General features: G+C 38.6%; 1 pseudogene; it reads left to right on the top strand.

The window, feature by feature from the left end:
• LOC140602866 (malate dehydrogenase, mitochondrial-like) overlaps nucleotides 1-21,541 on the top strand; it is a 282,291-nt pseudogene that overhangs the window by 160,156 nt on the left and 100,594 nt on the right.

The following is a 21,541-nucleotide window of genomic DNA, read 5'->3' as shown; positions in this document are numbered from 1 at the left end:
AGAGATTTCTGTGTTGGGGTAATTTTCTGTGCTCATCAGTGGATTTTGTTTTTTCATGTGGGTCAACATCTCCAACCATAAACAAAGAGGAAATGTTGGCTTGAGAAATATCTACTTTGTTAATAAGCAGAGCCGAAACTGGAAAAAAAATTTGGTTTTGCAAACATAAGCTTGTTGTTCAGTTAGTGCAAAGCATAACTCTTGCAAAATGCTAAAAGGACTTGGTCCCCATGGTCTAGTGTTTAAATGGCTTTGGAAGAATAGAAACAGCAGCCCTGTTTATTGTACAAATGTAGGGAATGTCAAAGCCAAATCATCAAAATTATTTTCAACAACTGAATGCCATTTACAAGTTGTGAGGTACCTACTTCGACAAAACTCTTTCAAGTTTAGAGGGAGAAAAATCTCTTTTTATGCATCTAAAGACAGCATCAAAAATAACATCTGAGTTATAAAAATAGTCCATGAAACAGATGACTTGATTCTATGACTTGATATTTTACCAGATAAAATTCCAAGTGAATCTCTTTTTTCTTTTGCATTTTTAAGAGCTGTTTGCCTTCTCTGGTTTGGTCCTCTGGTTAATGTGTTAAGGCAGGCTCTTGTCGTCCAGATGGACTATAATGTATATTTAGAGCTTCCATTAGCTCTTGTGTGTGAATGTGCTACCATTTCCTAATTTCAACACTAATATTCTACGAGAGTGGATTGCCATTTATGTTATCACTGCATAATAAAGTCAATTATGCTAATACATTTCATTTTTCATGGAGCTTTAAAAAACTCATGCATATTCCCTTTTTATTGGTTACCTATTGATAAATGGGAAGTTTTTAATTTGATAGCATTTACTAGCTTTCAGACTGGTCAGCCTTAGTTCTGGTTTCTCTCCATGTCCCTTCCACGCTGGTTTGGATGCTGTTTAATACTTTCTTTTCAGTGTGTGGGAGTTCAGCAATCCAACTAACCTTGAGAATGGAGGAATGAGAAATAGAACTGGTCCATCTTAGGGCAAAAAGGTTCATTTTACCAGAGAAATTCTTTTCCTCTAAAGCAAGAAATTATTGTGTTATCCCAAATGCATAAGTATTACTGTGCCAAAGCACTGCAGGAAGCTTAATGCCGAACTTTTCTAAAATGGATTGAGTGTTAATGAAAGTTTGAGGGTAGTAGAATTCAAAAGAGAAGTACTCTTTTTTTTTATGACTATTTCCCAAAACAATGTAGTAGAAAGCTCTGATGATGATTATAAAAATAACAACTCCCTTTGCTTGTGCTAGAAAGAATATAAAGCGCTTTCACAACCTTTCTGCATTGAATCAGAGTAATCCCCCTGGTGTCCTCTGGCAAAGGCCTCTTCTGGGCTAACAGAATGCTAGCATTGTCATCAGAATCCTGGGAGTGAGGCCTTGGGCCAGGTCTTGGGATTTTAATAAACAAAGCATATGAACAACCTTCTAGAATCAAAGTCTTTAACAAAACAAAACAAAAATGTGAGGCTACAATTACTCAAATGGTTATTTGAACCTTGGAAAGGAGATGAGGAACCTACAGATGGCCTTGTGTTATAGGAGAAGGCAGATACCTACATTCATGTTTGTTCTCAATCACAGCAGCTATTTGTACTCAGTAGGAATATCTGCTTTGTGGTTTGTCACATGAACATAAAGCTCAAGGGGTTCAATGGAGTGGCCAGAAAAATTGGACTGTGTCATTTCTAGTCACCAAGGTCAGCACAGAATATCAGACATGGATGTCTGGTGTTTGCTGTTTTACAGGTCAACTGAGGCAAGCTTCTTGCCACCATGTCACATGATCCCTGGCTGGAGAGGATAAGTGAAGACCCCAAGTCACACCAGTAATTCTCAGTCCCAGCTCCTGCTATTTTTATGGTCTTTCTTTTCCCCTAACAGCTGGACTGCAGCCACTGCTGGCTCCTACTTTTCAGACTGCTTTTCTTCAGTCTCCTCTTAGGCCTCTATGACTCTTGAACCAACTCCAGCATGTGGGTTTTCTTCCCCACACATCTCAGCAGGTCTCTTGACAAGCTACGTGTCTAACAGTTCAACTCAGTTCTGACATTATGTACCTGGAGATAGTGTGAGATTCTATAAGAAAGGGTTCAGTCCTACAGTCATCTGCTTTCCAACTTCTGATGCCAGGCACAAACCCGGGTTGTTACCTGTGCTTCTGACTGGCTATAGATTGGAGGTTCCAACAATTCCCTCCTTGGGTTCAATTAATTTGCTAGAGTGTCTCATAGAACTCAGAGAAACAGTTTACTTACTAGATTATTAGTTTATTGTAAGAGTTTATAACTCAGGAATGGCCAGATGGAAGAGATGCAAGGGCAAGGTATGTGGGAAGGGGTGCAGAGCTTCCATGCCCTCTCCAGGTGCACCGCTCTTCCAGCACTGTATCCGGGGCACGCAGGTGCAAGAGCACCTGACATAGGGGGTTCCAAGCAGAATAGGTTCGGCCATGTGCTGCTGACAAAATCCAAAGGCAAAAGGATGAGTGGTGGTGAAATAAGAAAGGGAGTTATTTCAGTGAGACCAATGCTGGGAAGACAGTAGACTAGTGTCTCCAAAATGCTGAAAATACTTCTAGGTTTATATAAAGAAAATGTGAAACAAAGGTCAGTGAGTACATGCAAGTGGGCAATAAAGGTCAGGTGGATCATTGTCTTGGGGTCAATTACTCTGGGGTCTTGCTGGCTTAGGCTAGTCCTTACTGCTTAAGGGTAGTTTTGGTTCCCATCACAGGGTGCTTTGCACAAAGGATCGTTTGCCTGAGTTAAGAGATAAGCTGGAAAGAAGAACTTAATCAATTAGAAAGTACAGATTGAGGTCAAAATGGAGGTGATTGATGTCCTCTTTCAGCACATTCATGTGTATACCCACCTGGAAGCCCTTCAAACCTTATCATTTTTGGGTATTTATGCAGGCTGCATTACACAGGCATGATTGATTAAATCATTGGCAGTTGGCGACTGATTCATCCACCAACCTCTCCCTCCACCCACCCTCCCCAAAGGTTGGGGTTGAGATGGAAAGTTCTAACACTTAAATCCTACTGTTGACTCCCCTTGCAACCAGCTCCCAGCCTTAGGTGCTTTCCAAATGTCCCATTAACATCACAAAAGACACATTGATTACTCTCATCACAGAAAATTTGAAGGGTTTTAGGGGGGGTCTGTATCAGGAACAGAACAATGACTGAATATATATTTCTTGTTATAATCACAGTATCACAGCTTGTCTTTCTGAAATTGTCACTTAAATGTTGACATTCCCCCGAGTGTGCCCTATAAATCTGTTCTCACTTTATCTCTAGACCAGGACTCTTTGTCTGGTTCCATAAATGTCTCACGGTCAGCATGACTGATCTGAATTCATCATGCTCCCACCCCTGAGATTATGTCTTCTTTTGAGATCCTTGTCTCTAATAGTGACCTGGACTCACTGTGCTCATGATAGTCCAGGCTTCATTCCAAGCATCTGACATGCTTTACCTCATTTTGCCTGTTTGAGAGCCTAGCACAGGAGGTACAGATATTTTCCCCATTCCACACATCTGAAGCATAGAGTGATTTGGTACCTGGCCCCAGTTTCAGCAGCTAGTTGTGCGTAGAGCTGGGGGTTTGGATGCGGGTTGTGTAAACCATAACTCTGCTGCGCTGCTTGCTGTTTGCATTTCCCTGGGTCAGAGACCTGGCCATCCTTTTTGATACCTCCCTCTCCCTTGGCTACCACTTCCAGTCCCATGACTGTCCCATCACTCTTACCTCCTGAATGTCACCACCTAGTCCAAGGTATTGCTTCCTAAACGGATACATGCTATGGTCTCTTAATAGCTCTTCCTGCCTCTCTGTTTTTTTGCCTTCCCACCCCATATACTTCCTATGTTGCAATTAAAGAAATCTCTCTAAATCATAAAGTCAGTTGTGTCACTCCACTAATTAAAATGCTCCAATGGTTTCCTATTGTCTTCAGGTCAAAGCCTGTTAAAGGATAGACTGAAGCATATTAAAAATTTTTGAAGTTTATTTGAGCAAAAATCCAAGTTGGAATAGAATCCCGAACTAGAAGTGATTAGAAACGCTCCACTGATAGGAGTCAGGAGAAAGACTTAACACAGAGCAAGGGCAGAAGCAAAAGAAAGGAAGCTATTTGACTATATCTTTTTTTTTTTTAATTTTTATTTACTTTTGATAGTCACACAGAGAGAGAGAGAGGCAGAGACACAGGCAGAGGGAGAAGCAGGCTCCATGCACCAGGAGCCCAACGTGGGATTCGATCCCGGGTCTCCAGGATCGCGCCCTGGGCCAAAGGCAGGCACCAAACCGCAGTGCCACCCAGGGATCCCTCTATTTGACTATATCTTTAAGCCTAGTTGGCTGTTTGTGATTGGCTGTCCTTCATATCAATTTCTTAACTTTGAGGCATTTATGGGCTTAGATTTTGGTTTGTTTATGTCAGGCATTTAGAGCCACTTCAGTCTAATGGCCTCCTTTTGAAAACAAATTGAACACCCTTAACATTAATCAAAAGGCATGATCTGGCTCTGTTGTCCCTTCCAGTCTCATTCTTCTTCCCAGACTCTCCCCTCACCTTGTGCCGTCCACATGGTCCTGTCTTTCTGAACCTTTTTCCTTTCCTGGTTTTTAGAAAGACACCTGCTGTCTCTTACCTCTTGGCCACGGAACTGTTTGATTCCTTTGGCTGAAACACTTCTCTTTTGCTTTTCCTGGTTTACTACTACCTATCTCATCCCTTTAAGGCTTCAGGATCTCCTTCCTAAGATCCTAGAAAGGGAATTTGGTTCCTTGGCTGTGTTCCAGAAGAGCTGCTGCTTGCTTGCCATGTTCCTGGTCCTGTTCAGAGCACTTCAAATGTATTCACTCATTTAATTTCACAACCCTTTGAAGTAGGTACAATTAGCCTTTAGCAGATGAAGAAGTGGAAGCACAAAATGTATCCATCACAGTCCATTAGGAAAACAGATGCTACCCTAGTAATTCGCCAGAGGAAATTCAATACAGGGCTCCACCACAAGGGTACTGCAAGAGCACAAAAGGCAGATAGTACGTGGCCAAGGCAACCTGGAAAGGAGCAAGAGTAGGAGGCTGCTGCTGTAAGTCACAAGGATGGGGGTGGGGTGCAGGAGTGGGAGGTGATGTCACCAGAGCTGAGGTTCTGGGGCTGCCCAACAGGAATTGGAATCCAAAGGGGAAAAAAGGAATTGGAACCCGGGAAGAGTTGCCGCCATGCCAGAGCTGCCACCCCAAACAGAGGGAATGAAACACCCTGACATTTCTCTCCTCTTTACAGATTAGGGTCTACCAGTGCTTTTCATTGGCTGAGCTAACCAGACACTCAGTGGCTGAAATGTAGTTCTCAGAGGTTATGGGGAAGATGGGGAATGGATTGAGAGCAAACAGGTAAGAGACAGACCCAGAGAAGTTGTGTGACATTCACCCAATGTCACACAACTTCTAGGGAGGGCCCAGATAATTTGTCCCGAGTGTGTGATCCATAAGGACTGATACATATTGCCTCTCTGAGAGCCTTAGGCAAAGCACTGAATCCCTATGCCTTAGAAGTATGAAAAGCAGGTAATAGTAGTATCCTCTGTATAGTGATATAAAAAAGATTAAATGAATTAAAATGTGTCAAATACTTTGAACAGTGCCTGCAATAACATATGCAAAGTCAATTCTGGTCCCCATGACAGAGACAAGTATCTCAGGAGGAAACAGTGGTCTGAGGGTGGAAGCCATGCCCAGTACCATTCCAAGATTTTTCTCTATAACTTAAATCTCCATTTTACAGATGATAAAACTGAAACCCCAGAAGTTTGACTTGTCCTAGATGACATAGCAAAAATGGAAGTAGGACTCAGGAATTGGATCCAGAGCCTGTGTGTTTAACCACCATATTGAAATTTTTATATAATAGACTCTCCAGCTAGACTGAAGGTAGTGGCATAGGCTATAGGCCTTTTGCTTCTCTTTCCCTAGCACTAGCTCAGTGCCTGGAAGGTACTCACTGCATGTCTGCGTCATGAGTTTATTTATTTATTTATTTATTTATTTATTTATTTATTTATTAATTATTTTGGAAAGATTGTATTTATTTATTTGAGAGAAAGCAGAGCAAGAGAGAGCACGAGTGGGGAGTAGGGACAGCGGGAGAGGGACAAACAGACTCCCTGTTGAGCAGGAAGCCAGATGCAGGGCTCCATCCCAGGACCCTGAGATCATGACCTGAGCCAAAGGCAGACTCTTAACCAACTGAGCCACCAACGTGCCCCGTGCTTCATGAGTTTTAAATGGATTGATGATTTGTTAGTGCCCAGGGAGGGGGAAGGTTCCCAGACTTGTTTTTTGGACTTCTCAGTCAGCAGTGAGGTGTCCAGTCATGAGTTGCAGGCCCAGCCTGTCTTCAGGGACTGATTTTAGGCTGTCTCCACAATGTATTCCCAGGAGTCCCAGCTTTGCCATTTCATGTAGTTTTGGGATGTCTTCTTCTGAATCTCTCCTCCCAGAGGCCATCCATTTCTCCATCTCGCTGAGTGCTCAGGGTGGCCAAGGCTAAGAGTCAGAATGGGGAAAATTGCAACAGGACAATGTAAGAGAAAATAAAATGGGGTAAAATGTCACCATTGGAGAGTTCTCAAGGGCATTTAAAGATCATAATTTGGAAACACATCTGGAGGTAAGACAAGACTGAGAATTATATCTTGCTAGGACACATTATTTCTGTTTTTATCTGTGTAATTGATATGGTGTATGAGATGGAAGCAAATCACTTTTCCCATATAAGAAGGCAAAGATAATTTCTACCAAAAGTTGGAAAGACTTAGTTACTAAGCATTACTGGTTTAGTTATGGACTCAAATTTTGGCATGAGGATATTGGCTTTAGTTTTTAACCTATTTGCAACAGTATGCTTTGGGGATGCTGCTCTTCCTTAATTTTCTCTCATCTTGCCAGCTGAAAGAGTTGGTCTTCTTGTAAGAAGCCAATGTGTATTTATTTAACAAGTAATATGAATTATGTATCTGCTAATGGTACCCTTTTCCCTTTGTCTGACTTTTATATCCTAACCTTACTACTGCCACACATTTTCTAGCCTATTTTCTTTGTCTTTTCCCCCTCCTTTATATTTAATGGGTTGTATCTTGCTGAATTATATGTATTTTTGTATGCCATCCTTAGTCCTTTCTGGAACAACACAAATAAATAGATACTGGCTCAAAAGTTTTTATCTCAGACTTGATTCTTCACTTTTAGTGCAGTACATTGAATTACTGACAAGCATCATTGTCCCATTACTTGTTTAATGAACTAATGTAGCAGATGCCTTTTTAAGGCACAAAGTTAAATATTAAGTTCCAGGGTTCCTGAGAGGATCTGTGATTTTAGAATTAGTTGATTAAGAAATATATGTTGAGTGGTTGCTAGAGGCAGGGGCTGGGAAGCAGTTGAAATGGATGAGGGGCGTCAAAAGTTGCAAGCTTCCAGTCACAAGATAAGTAAGTTCTGGGGGTGAAATGTGCAGCCTGGTGATGATAATTAATGATACTGGACCATATATTTGAAAGTTGTTAAGAAGTAGATCTTAAAAGTTTTCATCACAAGAACAAAAATTTGTGGAGCGCCTGGGTGACTAAGTTTTTGGCTCAGGTCATGATCTCAGGGTTGTGAGATCAAGCCCCATATTGGGCTCCACACTCAGCGGGGAGTCTGCTTAAGACTCTCCCTCTGCACCCACCCTGCTCACACTCTCTCTTTCTCTCAAATAAGTAAATAAAATCCTTAAAAAAAGAAAAGAAAAGAAAAGAAAAATATTTGTAACTATGTGAGGTGATAGATGTTGACTAAACTTACTATGGTGATCATTTCATAGTATATACTAATATCTAATCATCATGCTACACACCTAAAACTAATATAATATGTTCATTATGTCTCAATGCAAAAATATACAAATGACCAAAAAAATCATACACATTTCAACAATAATTGAATCATCAGAAATGATAGTGAGTGACCAGGATGTAGTATTTGCTGAAATGAAAAGTATCAGATGTGAGGCAGTCCTGATATTTTAGTATACACCACTGGGCTTGCTATATACACTCCTGTCCATTATACTTATTATATTTTAGCGTTTGCTTTTGTAAAACATAGATAAAGTATACAGTGAGATCAAGGAAAGGAAATTATTTCAGCAAGTAGATCAATACAAATAAATACAATTTAATACAAATTAATCAGTATAGATTGATACCAATAAATCCACAATGATCAATGCTGAAGAAAAGAAAACACATGCTGAAAATCTACTTGATTCTGCTAATGTTTTAAAATGAGTTTTTATTTTATTAATAATACAGAAACAAAATTAATGAATTTATAATTTATCAATTATATCTTATTAATCACAACCAATCTATATACATTTGAAAAATAGTTGCATATATACATGGTGAAAACAAGGTCTTCACTGGGTCTTGGACAATGTCTGTTGAACATATGGAGTAGAAGACCCCTTGCCAGAATTTCATAGTGCCCCAGAGGCTGATCGTTGCTGGCTAGGAACTTGGCATTCTACCTTTACTCTGTTTTCAAGGTGTATATGGGTAGGTGCTAATACCCCCACTGGAGTTTTTCATTCTCATGAAAAATGCAAAACAATTGGCCCAACTTCAACCTTTATTGATAACATTTCCCTTCTACCTTTCTAGATATGCATCAATATCACTTCATCACTTTTGAATGATGTTTAAATCAGTACACATTTGTACTAAGATTTTAAACGTGTTTAAGTGCTCTGATACAGTATTTTGTTTTTGTCAACTGTTTGTAACTCAGCAATATTCCTATTAAAGAATAGATCTAAGAAGGTGAGGATTACATTTTGTAAAAAGGAAACCGTAGGGAAGTTAATGGCTTCACTGAGGTCACTTTCAAGGGAGAAGCTGACCTGAGACTAGAATTTTATTTCTTAAAATGAATTCTGTTGCTTCTTCCTTCATTATATGTGGACTGAAGGCTGTCTCTTTAAAAAAAAAAAAATCTTTTTAAGTAAACAGGTTCCCAGTGACCCCTTCACCTCTCATCCTCTCCCCTCAATGAAATATCAGTACTACATATAGGCAGAACTGGGTCTCTCTATTCTTCAAAATCTTTGCTTCTCATTGGGGTCTTGAAATCCCCCTCTACCATCTACATACATTAAGAAATCACGATTATTCACTCTAGACAGCGGCTTTTCTTCTATATAGATCAGCTCTTTTGCGAACAAAGACTGGCACATCTGATCTATAGGATTTTTGTAGTTGTTTAATGGAATTTATTGAAAGTAACTCAGCAACGCAGAGTTTCTATGGCTATCCATGCCTCAGGAAAAGCCTGTGCTTAAAACCCCAACACTAAATAGCATTCCATGAAAGGCCCTCTTGCATGAATGACCTCCCCTGCAGATACTTCCCAGGCACGAGGGAAACCTGGCAGGGATCCATCTTGTTTATCTCTGTGTGGATTTTTTCCTTAGCCCCTGACATGGGTCGATTCTAGATTATAATCCAACCTGCTTCCTTCAGATCCCTGAGGAAATTTTGAGAGAGAATGCAATTTGTTTTGTGAACTGAAAACCAAGTAGCTCATGTTTGGCTACAGATGAAAAAAAAGAAAAGAAAAGAAACACTCATGTGGGGAAACTAAATGAAACACTAGTACTCTTTCTTCCCTATGGGCAGTACAGGGTATGGGAGGACAGGGGGAGGGGGTGGGAAGCGTAAAGGAGGCAGCTGAGTTTATTTTTAACACAAGTTAAAGGCATACTCTGTGTTCTTTCCTTTTAAAAATAGACTTTTAACCTCTTGAGGCATTTTGACTCTATTCTGCCTGTGGGGTAATACCCCTTTTGCGGCTGGCAACTCCCACTGGATCTTTTCCCATCACAGGCTTACTGGCCAAGTAGTTAGCAGGATGGAAAAACCCCAGAATATTTCTTCAAAGAGCTCTTGAGCAGCATATGCACATAGCTCCTGTGTGCAGAAAGACTTATAAACCCCGGCTGCTTACCTGGACCTTGAGCTTTACAGCATCTTTCAAAACTTGGTGGTTAGGGGAAAAAAAAAAAAAGTCCTCTTTTTAAAATAGTCTAAGTTAGTAAAATACTGGACACAGTCCTCTGGAAGTCCATTCCAATAACTGACTAAATGAATTTAGGAACGACACCACACACACACAGACACACACCCACTCGCCCAGAAAATTAGATATGTATGAGTAGATATGATAAGAGCTAACCTCTGACACTGAGTGAGCGCTTACAAATTAGCAGGCACTGTTTCATATGGATCTAAAACTTTGAACAATTTTCTCCATTTTACCCTCCCATTTTACAGATGAAGAAAACTTAGGATCAGGGCCATTCAGGAACTTAGGAAGATTATCAAGTCAGTGAATGATATAAGAGGAATTCAAACTCAGGCAGTCACGCAGATCAAATCCACTGCTACCCCATATGTAAGTCCATAATGAGAAAAGGAGCCCTCACCTTAAGACACTTTTGCTTCCATCTGTTGAAAAGTTATCAAATACTGATTTTGTTACAAGATGTTTATTACTACTTGCAAGATGGTTGTCATCATAAAAATGCAAACCTGCAATATTGACAACGTCCAGGATGCCTCCTGGATTTGAAACCCTTGTCCTGTGCACAGTCTGCACATATGTATGTGGTGGTCCCACATACACAAACACAAACACACAAACCTCATAAATTATAGGCATGGCAGTTTAAAAAGAAAGAAACAAATTGTTTTAATTTAAAAGGAGAGGAGACTGGTCTTTAGAGGTAACTGGATTGATTTGACGTAGCAGCTCTTCTCTCAGTCTAGAGCTAGTACAAATCATATGAGAAAGTCTAAAATGTGTTGTATTTGTACGCAGTACAAAAGTACTTTACTCCCACCTCTCCTTTCTTCTCCTCTGGGGAATAAACATTGAATTCACACTGGAACAGGTGGTCTCTATATATGAATGTGCATATGAGTGTGTTAAGGTTGTGGGAGGGGTGGAGAAATACAACAGTTCAAAAACCGAGGGGAATTAAAATTTTATTATAATTTTCACAAATATACTGAAGTAGGCCAAAAAAGCATAACAAACCCCACTTGCCCCCATTAACCTTATACCCAGCTGCAATAATTATCAACTAATGGCCAGTCTTGCTTCATCTAGGTTTCTATTTACTCCTTTTTGAAGGAAATTCTAGACATCATACTATTTTATCATCACATTAGTCTCAAATATTATCAAAATATTTCAGTAAATTTCTCTATCAGATGTCAACTCTTAAAAAAAACCCACAATACCATTATTACATCCAAACAGAAAATAGCAAAAGGTCTTTGAAATCATCAAATACCCAAATGATGTTCAAAATTTCAGTTATCTTCCAAATGTCCCAAATTTTCTTTTGTTTTTGTTTGTTTGTGTTGTTTTGTGTTTGTTTGAAATGGGAATCGACTAAGTTCAACTGTCACATTGGTTGTCAGTTCTCTAAAGTCTCTTTGAATCTATAAGCTCTCCCTTCATCTCTTTTTTCCATAGTTTGCATCTTGCTGACATGCTGATATGGCATTCTCATTATGTAGTTTAACACATTTCTCTGTAGCAGAATCCTTTCTGAGAGCACTTCAGGCATCTGTAAGTTCTTTTTTCTTTTTTTTTTTAGAGAGAGAGAGAGAGAGCATGGGGTGGGGGGAGAAGGGGGAGCAAACAGAGAGGGAAAATCTTAGCAGGCAGAGCCCAATGTTGGGATCCATCTAATGACCCTGAGATCATGACCTGAGCTGAAATCAATAATCAGATGTTTAACTGACTGAGCCACCCAGGTGCCCCCATCTGTTTGTTCTTTTAAGGTGCTTGGGTGAACTTGAGCCACAGTGAGGCTTAGAAAGTTACAGAAAAGCTCAGGTTCTGCTCCAGGATTTTGTAACATCTTGGTTGAAGAAACAAAACTCTAGTTTCTCAGCCAAGCTTGAGAGAGGACAATAGACATGAATTGGTGGCATAGGGAAAAGAAAAACTCCCAGTTGGGGGGATTTGGTCTCAGTTGAGACCACAGGGAAACCAGTTACCAGCGAGTGAATCAACAATTAACAGGCAAAACTTCTATTTTGAGGGCTTGGATAAGATGGTGCTTGACTTAAGTGGAGTTTAAATAACTGGTTACACTAAATGTTCTGAGGATACCTGACGGATGTTAAACTTACATGTCTTCAATGGATTATGAAATGAACACAGTTGATTTCATTTTGAGGGTTTTTTGTTTTTGTTTTTTTGTTTTTGTTGTTTTTTTTAAGATTCTAGCTTTGCTGAAGAAATCACATGAAAGTCAATAAGTTCACTGGTCGATAGAATTACAGCCCCCTTCTCCAAAATAATCCAGTACATCAATGTTGTCAGTAGTAAAAAGCAGCCTTGCCTGGTGTAGAAGAAATAGCAATGTTCTCTGTCCTAAACTGCTCTCTGTTTCTTTTGCCATTAGCCAGGGCTTTCCTTCTCCTGTGCCTTCTGAAGCCTCAAGATGATTAAAAAATAATAACAGAGTATTACATTGTCTTGGGAAGGTTAGGTTTTTGAGCTATTCCCTTACGCACATCCACATCAGCAATGAGCACTCGCTCCAGCCCGCTGATGTCCTCCTTGCCCTATAGGGCAGCCAGGAGGGGTGCTTACCTGCCGCTTGCTGACAGGGAGCCTGGGGTCAAGGTCTGCCCTGCAACCTCACTGGCTAGCTGGGTGACCTTGGGTAGGTCACTTGATTCTCTGAATACTGATATCTTTACTTGTAAAATAAAGATTGTATCACCTGCTCTGCCTACCACATGAGGATGTTATGAGGATTAAATTAAGAGTTAATGTAGGTGAAATTCCTTCATTAAACTATAAAGCATTACACAAGTGCCCTTGCTGTTTGCTGCTTGATGCCTACACCCACATTTATTCACTCCTGGCTGGCTCTGTGGAAGAAATTACACAGATTTTAGAGTCCATTGCTTTTCAGCATTTGTGCAAGTCATGCTCTGAGTCTTGTTTCCTCATAAATAAATTGGGGATATTTTTATCTGGCATTCATTTATTTACATCTTTACCCCTTGATTTAGTGTTGTTATGAGGATTAAAGTTTAGATAACATATATAAAGCACCTAACATGGATTTGGCCCCCAGTAGGTTCTCAATAAATGGTCACTCTTTTTCTTTTCCTGTTCTTGGCAATTGTACTGTGGTCCAATCCAGCTGGCATGCCTTCCTTTATAAAGGAAGGTCTCTTCCTCTAGATTGCTGAGGACAGGACTGTCTGCTAGCTCCTCCATCCTTGCTTACAAGGATACTTGCTTATGGCCCAGATAAGCTTTAAATTCTCTTTGTAAGTTGGTAGAGTAGGGAATTACATAATGGAGTTTTGCTCCTATATCACTTGGGAATAAAAATTCCTCAACAGCATGTGTGAAAAAAAGCCCAAATGTTTGGTTGACTGCAACATTAACATGAGTCAGTAGTGTGATGGAGTGAACAGAAGATCAATGTATTTTAGGAAGCACTAACGGAGGGGTCCCGTCCTACTGGACTCATCCTACTTGTTTAGATCAAACCACACCTGGGGATTCAGTTTAGGATGCTAGTACACTGGGTTGGATCACTAGAAGCAGGCGGCTAGCAAACAGCTTATGATCGAGTATTTGAGTAACTGTTAGAAAAACCGAGAATTCTTAAGCTGTAGAAGATATATTTCAAGAGAGATAGGTTATTGTCTTCTGTTCTTTGAATGGACTGAGCACTTAGGGAAAATAGACCACCACCATTTTGCATTTATGCAAGGGTATGAATTTGTTTTCATAATTTTTTAAAAGATTTCATTTATTCATACCCAGACATCCCTAGGGTATGAATTTCTAAGGAGTGTGTACAAGCATGCATTTGAGGTTATGTGATTTCATAGGGGGGAATTAGGGACAGTAGACAGAAGTTGTAGGGAAATAGTTCCAGTGGTCCTTCTATTTCTATTCCTACTTCAGACTCTGGGCTATTGTAGGAATTGGCCATTACAGTTCATTTAAAACTGGGCTTCCTTAGGGCCAGTCTCATCCTGGCATTACATTCAAAAGATATCCAAAATGATATTGACATTAGGAATTGAAAAGCAACATAACCACAAATACACTGGAAATTAAAACAGGTAACAAGGGAAAATCATGTACAGCTTTATGTCAGATAATTTGAAATATGCAAAGTGGGGGCACCTGGGTGTCTCAGTGGTTGAGTGTCTGCCTTCGGCTCAGGGCATGATCCTGGGTCCTGGGACTGAATCCCCTATGGGGCTCCCTGCAGGGAGCCTGCTTTTCCCTCTGCCTGTGTCTCTGCCATTCTCTCTGTGTGTCTCAAGAATAAAGAAATAAAATCTTAAAAAAAAAAGAAGTATGCAAAATAGTCAATTTTCTAGGAAACTATAATCAATTAAAACTGACTCGAGGAAATAAATGACCTATATCCTATGATCTTGAAAGACATTAAATCAGTGATTAAATCTACCCACATTATGAAGTAAGGTACAGTTAGTTTCTTACAGGCAAGTCTTACCAAATTTACAAGAACATATAGTACCAATCTACTATGAGCTTTTCCAGAGAAATAGAGTATGAAGAGAAATATCCCAAAACTCGCTTTATTAGAATGGCACAAACTTGAATACAAAATAAGACAAGGATGGTAGGGAAAATTATAAGCCTAACTTGCTTCCAAATAAAAAGGTATAAATTCTGATAAAATTCAGCAAAGTCAGTGACTTATTAACAAAAACAATACACTGTTGGGTTTATCCCAAGAAAGCAAGGATGGTTTAATCTTAGAAAAATCTATTAATATAATTTACCACACTAACCAACTGAAAAGAGAAAGAGCAAGAGAAATAATTGTCTTAATAGAGGCAGAAAAATAATTTGTTAAAATGTAATACTCTCTCATATTTTAAAAAACCCAGGAAATACGAATAAGGAATTTTTTTGGTACACATTTATTTCACAAAACTTGAAATTATTCTGAATATTGGACATTAATCAGTCTATCAAATGTATGTTGTCCATTTTAGGGAAAAATTCATTTTTCATTCAATTCAATTTCATTTTAAGAATGAAAATCTCTTCCCAGATTCTCCTTGGTAAAAACAAGAACCTACCCTTTCATTGTTACCTAAGCCTGACATTTAAAAAAATTATTTATTTTTGCAGCTTTGTTGAGGTATATATAATCAATATACTAAAAAGCTGCACATATTTAATGTATATAATTTGATTAGTTTGGACATAAACATTCACTTCTGGTATCACCACAATCATGGTACTATACATATCCATCGCCTCCAAGTTTCTTTGAATCTCTTTGCTTTTTGTGTGTGTGTGTGTGTGATAAGAACACATGAGATTTTCCCTTTCAACAAATTTTTAAGTGCACAAACCATATTGTTAATTATAAATACTGTGTGGCACAGCAGATCTCTAGAACTTGTACATTTTGTATAACTGTAATGTTATGCTCATTGAACATCTCTCCATTTCCCCTTTCCCCATCCCTTGGCAACTACCATTCTAAACACACTTCTATATAAGTGGAATTGTGGGAGTATTTATCCTGCTATTATTGACTTATTCACCTAACATAATATCTTCCAGGTTCATTTATGTTGTTGCAAAGGTTAGGATTTACTTCTTTTTTAAGCCTGAATAATATTCCACTGTATGAATATGCCACATTTTATTTATCCATTCTCCTGTCAATGGATATTTGGGTTGTTCCATATGTTGGCTGATGTGAATAATGCTATAATGTGCATGGAAGTACAGATAAGTCTATTAGAACCTGATTTCATTTCTTCTGGATATATATCTCACAGGAGTGAGATGTCTGAATCATATGATAGTTCCATTTTTAATTTGTTGAGGAACCTCCATGGTATTTTCTGTAGTGATTGCACCACTTCGTGTTTCCACCAAGAGTGTACAATGGTTCCAATTTCTCTACATCCTTGCCAATACTTGTTACCTTTGTTTTTTTGGTAATAGCCATCTTAACAGGTGTGAGATGATATCTCATTATGGATTTTATTTGCATTTCCCTGATAGTTAGTGAGCTTGAGCATCTTTTCATATGCTTGCCAGCCATTTGTATTTCTTCTTTGGAGAAATATCTGTTCAAGTCTTTGACTATTTTTTAATTGGGTTATTTGGGGATTTTTTTTTTATTTGTAGGGGGAATTATCTTTTTTAAAAAATATTTTATTTATTTACTAGAGAGAGAGAGAGCGAGCACAAGTGAGCAGAGAAGGGCAGAGAGGAGGGAGAGGGAAAGAGAAAATCCCAAGCAGACTCTGTGCTGAGCATGGAACTTGATTTGGGGCTCAGTCTCACAAGCCTGAGCTCATTACATGAGCTGAAACCAAGAGATGGATGCTTAACTGTCTGAGCCACCCAGGTACCCCTGTAGGGGGAATTATCTTAATTGAACAAATATACTTCTCAGAAACTTGTAGCAAGCATTATATTTACTGGTGAAACTTTAGAATTATTTCCTTCAATATTAGGATTAGGAAAAGATGCCAATTTTCACCATTTCCATCCAATCACTATTTGAAGGTCCCAGTCAGGGCAATAAGAGAAGAAAAGAAAAGCCATGAAGATTGGAAAAGAAAAAAAACAAAAAACAAAAAACAAAAAACCCAAAATATCACTACTCATAAGAACAGTATTGCATTCATAGAACCTAAGAGAAAATACAAACTATTAGAATGAATATAAGATATCTGCAAGTTACTAGATACAGGATTAGTATAAAAATAGTTTATATTACCATACATCAATAAATAATTTTAAAAAATGAAATATTATTTTTAAAATACCAGTTCTTCCTAGATTATAAATTCAAACAATCCCAACTGATTTTTTTTTGATATATTGATAAGATTATTCAAAAAGTCATAAGGGGGGGGGTTCATTTGGGGGGTAGGTGCCTGGGTGTCTGTTAAGTGTCTGCCTTCAGCTCAGGTCACAATCCCAAGGTTGAGAGATTGAATCTTGCATCTGGGCCCCTGCTTGGTGGGGAACCTGTTTCTCCCTCTGCCTCTCTCTCTTGCTTTCATGAATAAATAAATAAAATCTTAAAAGAAAAAAAGTCAGATGGAAGGGCAAAGGAGAAAGAAATTTGAAGAAGACTCAAATGGGAAGGCTCACTCTACCATATTCAGTGTGTCAGTTGGAATTCAGTCAAGAGAGCAAAGCCAGAATGAATGTGATGACCAAATAGAAGTGGGCCTTACAACTATGGGAGGAGCTGGCAAAATGAAGGTCTGGGATGAAAAGGTGGAAGATCAAGGAAGAATCTTTATCTATTTCTCTAGGAGCACTGGTGTGGGTAGACAAGCCAGAAATTACAGGGAAATCCAAGAAGCCAAGCATGCCCAGCAGCTGAGGTTGTACTGTAGAGGTGAGCACATGGAGAAGTCTATGCAAAACTGCTGCTTTTGTGCAGCCACCTTGTCTTTGGATCTTAGCCAAGGATCTGGTAGTAGACCTTGAGCTGTAATACCAGCAATTGGGAAGAAAAGCTGAATGCAAAGCAGAAGAGAGCAAGGGCAAGCTCGAATTCTTCTATTACTTCCATGTCTATGTGTTAGTCAATCCATCTAATTGTGAAGACTTTCACAGAGTAACAGCCTCCCTTCACCTCCACCTGCCAAGGTCTCATACAAATTCTTCTTGGCCAACTTGAACCTAGAACCTTAAGGGGAAAGGAATTAGCTTAACCAAGGTGGCAATGACAGGATTAATATTAAAGCTATTGTAAGTAATTACAACATTATGATTGTACTGTTTTGTGTTAATGTATTTGATGCAGGCAAAATTATTATTATAATTAATAACAATAGAATAATGAAGCAAAACAGAAAGACTAAAACCAGATATAAATATATATAGAAAGGCAAGAAATGGCACTGAAAATTCAATTAATGATACCAAAGCATTTGTTTTTGCATATGGAAAAGTGGTCAGAGAAAAAAATGCCTTTCTTAACACTAATAACAAAATTAAATTCCAGGTGGATTAAATCCTAAAATCCTAAATGTGAAGAGCAAATTTCAAGAACTTTCAGAAAAAGAAAATATTTAAGAATATTTTTATGGGGATCCCTGGGTGGCGCAGTGGTTTGACGCCTGCCTTTGGCCCAGGGCGCGATCCTGGAGACCCGGGATCGAATCCCACATCGGGCTCCCGGTGCATGGAGCCTGCTTCTCCCTCTGCCTATGTCTCTGCCCCTCTCTCTCTCTCTCTGTGACTATCATAAATAAATAAAAATTAAAAAAAAATAAATAAAACGAGCAAAATTAAAAAAAATATATTTTTATGAACAAAGTCAGGAAAAAAAATAAACAGGAAACAAAAATAGAAGGGATGATATATTTGACTAGATTCTGATTAAAAACTTCATAACAATTACTTTGACAATTTTATTGTTAGATCTTGGATCTGGAACTAACTCATATCCTCCCTAACCCTAACATCCTTTTTTGGCCGAAATTGGAGTATTGAATGGAAAAGTGGGGACTAGAAGGTTTTCTCTAATAAAACTTGGATTATTGAAAAAAACAAACCCAAAAAATCTTCATGACAAAATAGGTCATAAAAACTGAAGTGACAAGCCACTGGCTGAAAGAAGGTATTTGGAACATATAAATACATATGATTATTACTCAGGAGATTTAAAGAATACCTACAAATCAATATGAAAAGGGTAAGGAAAGGAATAAGAAGTTCACATAAGATAAAACTTGAATGACCAATTCAGATTCCTGAAACAGGGTTGACATTTATTGAGCACTGCCCATACATTTTTCCATATGTTTTCCATGTGTCAACACACTTAAATCTTGCAATAAATGCATAAGGTTGGTACTACTAGCTATTTCCTCTTTCAGAGAGGGAAAAGGAGAACCAAAACTCATACAACTAGTAAGGAATAAAGCCAGGATCTGGACACCAAGAGTATTGCTCAAAAATCCAGCTCTTAACCAGTATGCTATCTTACCAACTTTTTAAAAATGTAGATATCTGACAATATTTATTGTTGGCAAGAATGGGGCAAAATGGAAACAATTGTATACTGCTTGTGGAAGTATAAATTGATACAACCACTTCATTGAAAAGCAATTTGACTTTACAAATAAAGTTGAAGGTGCATGTTACTCTAGAATCCAGCAATTCCACATCTAGGTGAACAGCTTAAAGTCTCACATAGCAAGGAAAATTTCCAAGAATGTTCATTGTAGTATTGCTGCTTGTAATGGCGTAAAAATACAGTGCAGAATATTCATAAAATGGATTATTAGTATGAAATAATTTAGATAAATATCTATGACATAATATTGATGGGGAAAAAAGTTGGAAAAGGATGTGTACAAAGTATGATGTCATTCATATAATAAAGTTTGCAAGCATGAAAGCACATGATTTATATACATAGTAAAATCATAAAACATGGAAAAAAGAAACTTGAAATTCAGGAAAGTGAGTGCCATTGTGAAGGGGAATGAAAGAATGAGATGAGGTTTGTGCAGGGAGCATCAATTGTATCCAGAATGTTGTATGTTTCTTTTTTTAAAAGAAAATATGGCAAAATACAGAGATATGATACAACTGGGTGATGTGAATATATTCCATTATTTTCTGTACTTTTAGACTTCAATGCCCTGACATGCTCATGTTTCTTATCTCACCTTTCACTCTATCCTCCTTCCAGGCTGCTGCCCCATGGAGCCTCCTACTCTTTATTGATCAAGCTATGTTTCTCCATTCCACACTTTCATCCATGCTTTCTTTTCCTCAGGAATCCCCTTCTCTGCTTAAAGAAAAACACAGAAAAAATAACAAACAAACCTATTCTGTTTGTCTTTGGTGGCTTGAAATATTTTATTTAGAAAAATACTTGAAAGTATACCCATATTCATAGCAGCATTATTGACAATATCCAAATGGTGGAAATAACCCAAGTGTCCATGAATAAATGGATGAGTAGATAAAGATACATATTATTGTGATAGATAGATATTATTCAGCTTTAAAAAGGAAGGAAATTCTGACATACTCAATAACATGGATGAACCTTGGGGCACCTGGGTGGCTCAGCTGATTGAGCATCTGACTCGTGGTTTTAGTTCAGGTCATGATCTCAGGATTGTGAGATGGAGCTGGGAGTTGGGCTCAGTGCTCAGTAGGGAGTCTGCTGGAGATTCTCTCTCCCTCTCCCTCTGCTCCTCCTCATCTCTCTGTCTGTCTGTCTGTCTCTCAAAACAAATAAATCTTAAAAAAAAAATGACTGAAACTTGAAGACATTATGCTAAGTGAAGTAAGCCAGTCGTAAAAGGCCAAATATTTTATGATTTGACCTACATGAGGTACCTGGAGTCATCAGATTCATAGAGACACAAAGTAGAATAGTGATTGCCAGGGGCTGGGGGAGTGGGGTTTAATGGGGATGGAGATTCAGTTTTTGCAAAATGAAAAGAGTTGCGGAGATGGATGTTGGTAATGATTGCACAGCAATGTGAATAATGTACTTAATGCCACTGAACTGTACACTAAAAAATGGTTAAAGTGGTGTTATGTATATTTTACTACCATAAAAAATACAAAAGAGAAGTACCTGAAAGGTAACATATAATATTGTTAGAAATTATTCAAAGTCCTTCAGAGGGAGATTCCATCTCTCGACTTCTCTCTCTCTCTCACGATGTTTCTTGGCCTCATAATTCCCCAGATAGATGCCTTTCTCTGCTCCTCTCACTCTGTGGATGTGTTCTGTTTTCCCAGCAATAGCTCCCCTTTCCCTCTAATGAAAACCCCATCTTGTCTTTCTGGCTTCTCTGACTCTGCTAACTTCCTTCACCCCAGTGACCACAGTAGACGCCCTAGTGCTTCTCCTCCTCTCTGGACCAGACCCTGCACTCTGAGCCCTGTCTCAGACTTGATTTCCAGCTTCTCCATCTATTTTCAACTGCTACTCAAGCGCTGAGTCTGTTTTCAGAGTTGTCACTTTACTTCCTGTTTGATTTCTTCCTGGGCCTGGTGATCTGAATTTGGTATCTTGACCCTGTTTTAAATTATAACCAGAATTAACTCAGCTATTGTGCTTTGCAAGGAGAGCTGAGTCTTCATTTCCTGCCAGGGAACTGTGATGTGATTCCATTTCATGGTTCATCAAATCAGGACTTGCTTGATATCATGAAATCACTTAATGTCTTTAGGGTGACCTATTTAAATGCCAATAAATATTTCTCTACTTGCATATATATGCATATAAAATGGCCAGAACTGACATTGGGTCCGTGACAGGGGCTGAGGGAGTAGAGAGGGAAAAATTCACTTTTCAATTGTCACCTTCTTGAATCTTTTTTTTTTTTTTTTTTAAAT

The sequence above is a fragment of the Canis lupus genome, chromosome 13 (assembly GCF_048164855.1).
Source record: "Canis lupus baileyi chromosome 13, mCanLup2.hap1, whole genome shotgun sequence".
Taxonomy (NCBI): Eukaryota; Metazoa; Chordata; class Mammalia; order Carnivora; family Canidae; genus Canis; species Canis lupus.
This window is presented reverse-complemented; position numbering and strand designations above follow the sequence as displayed.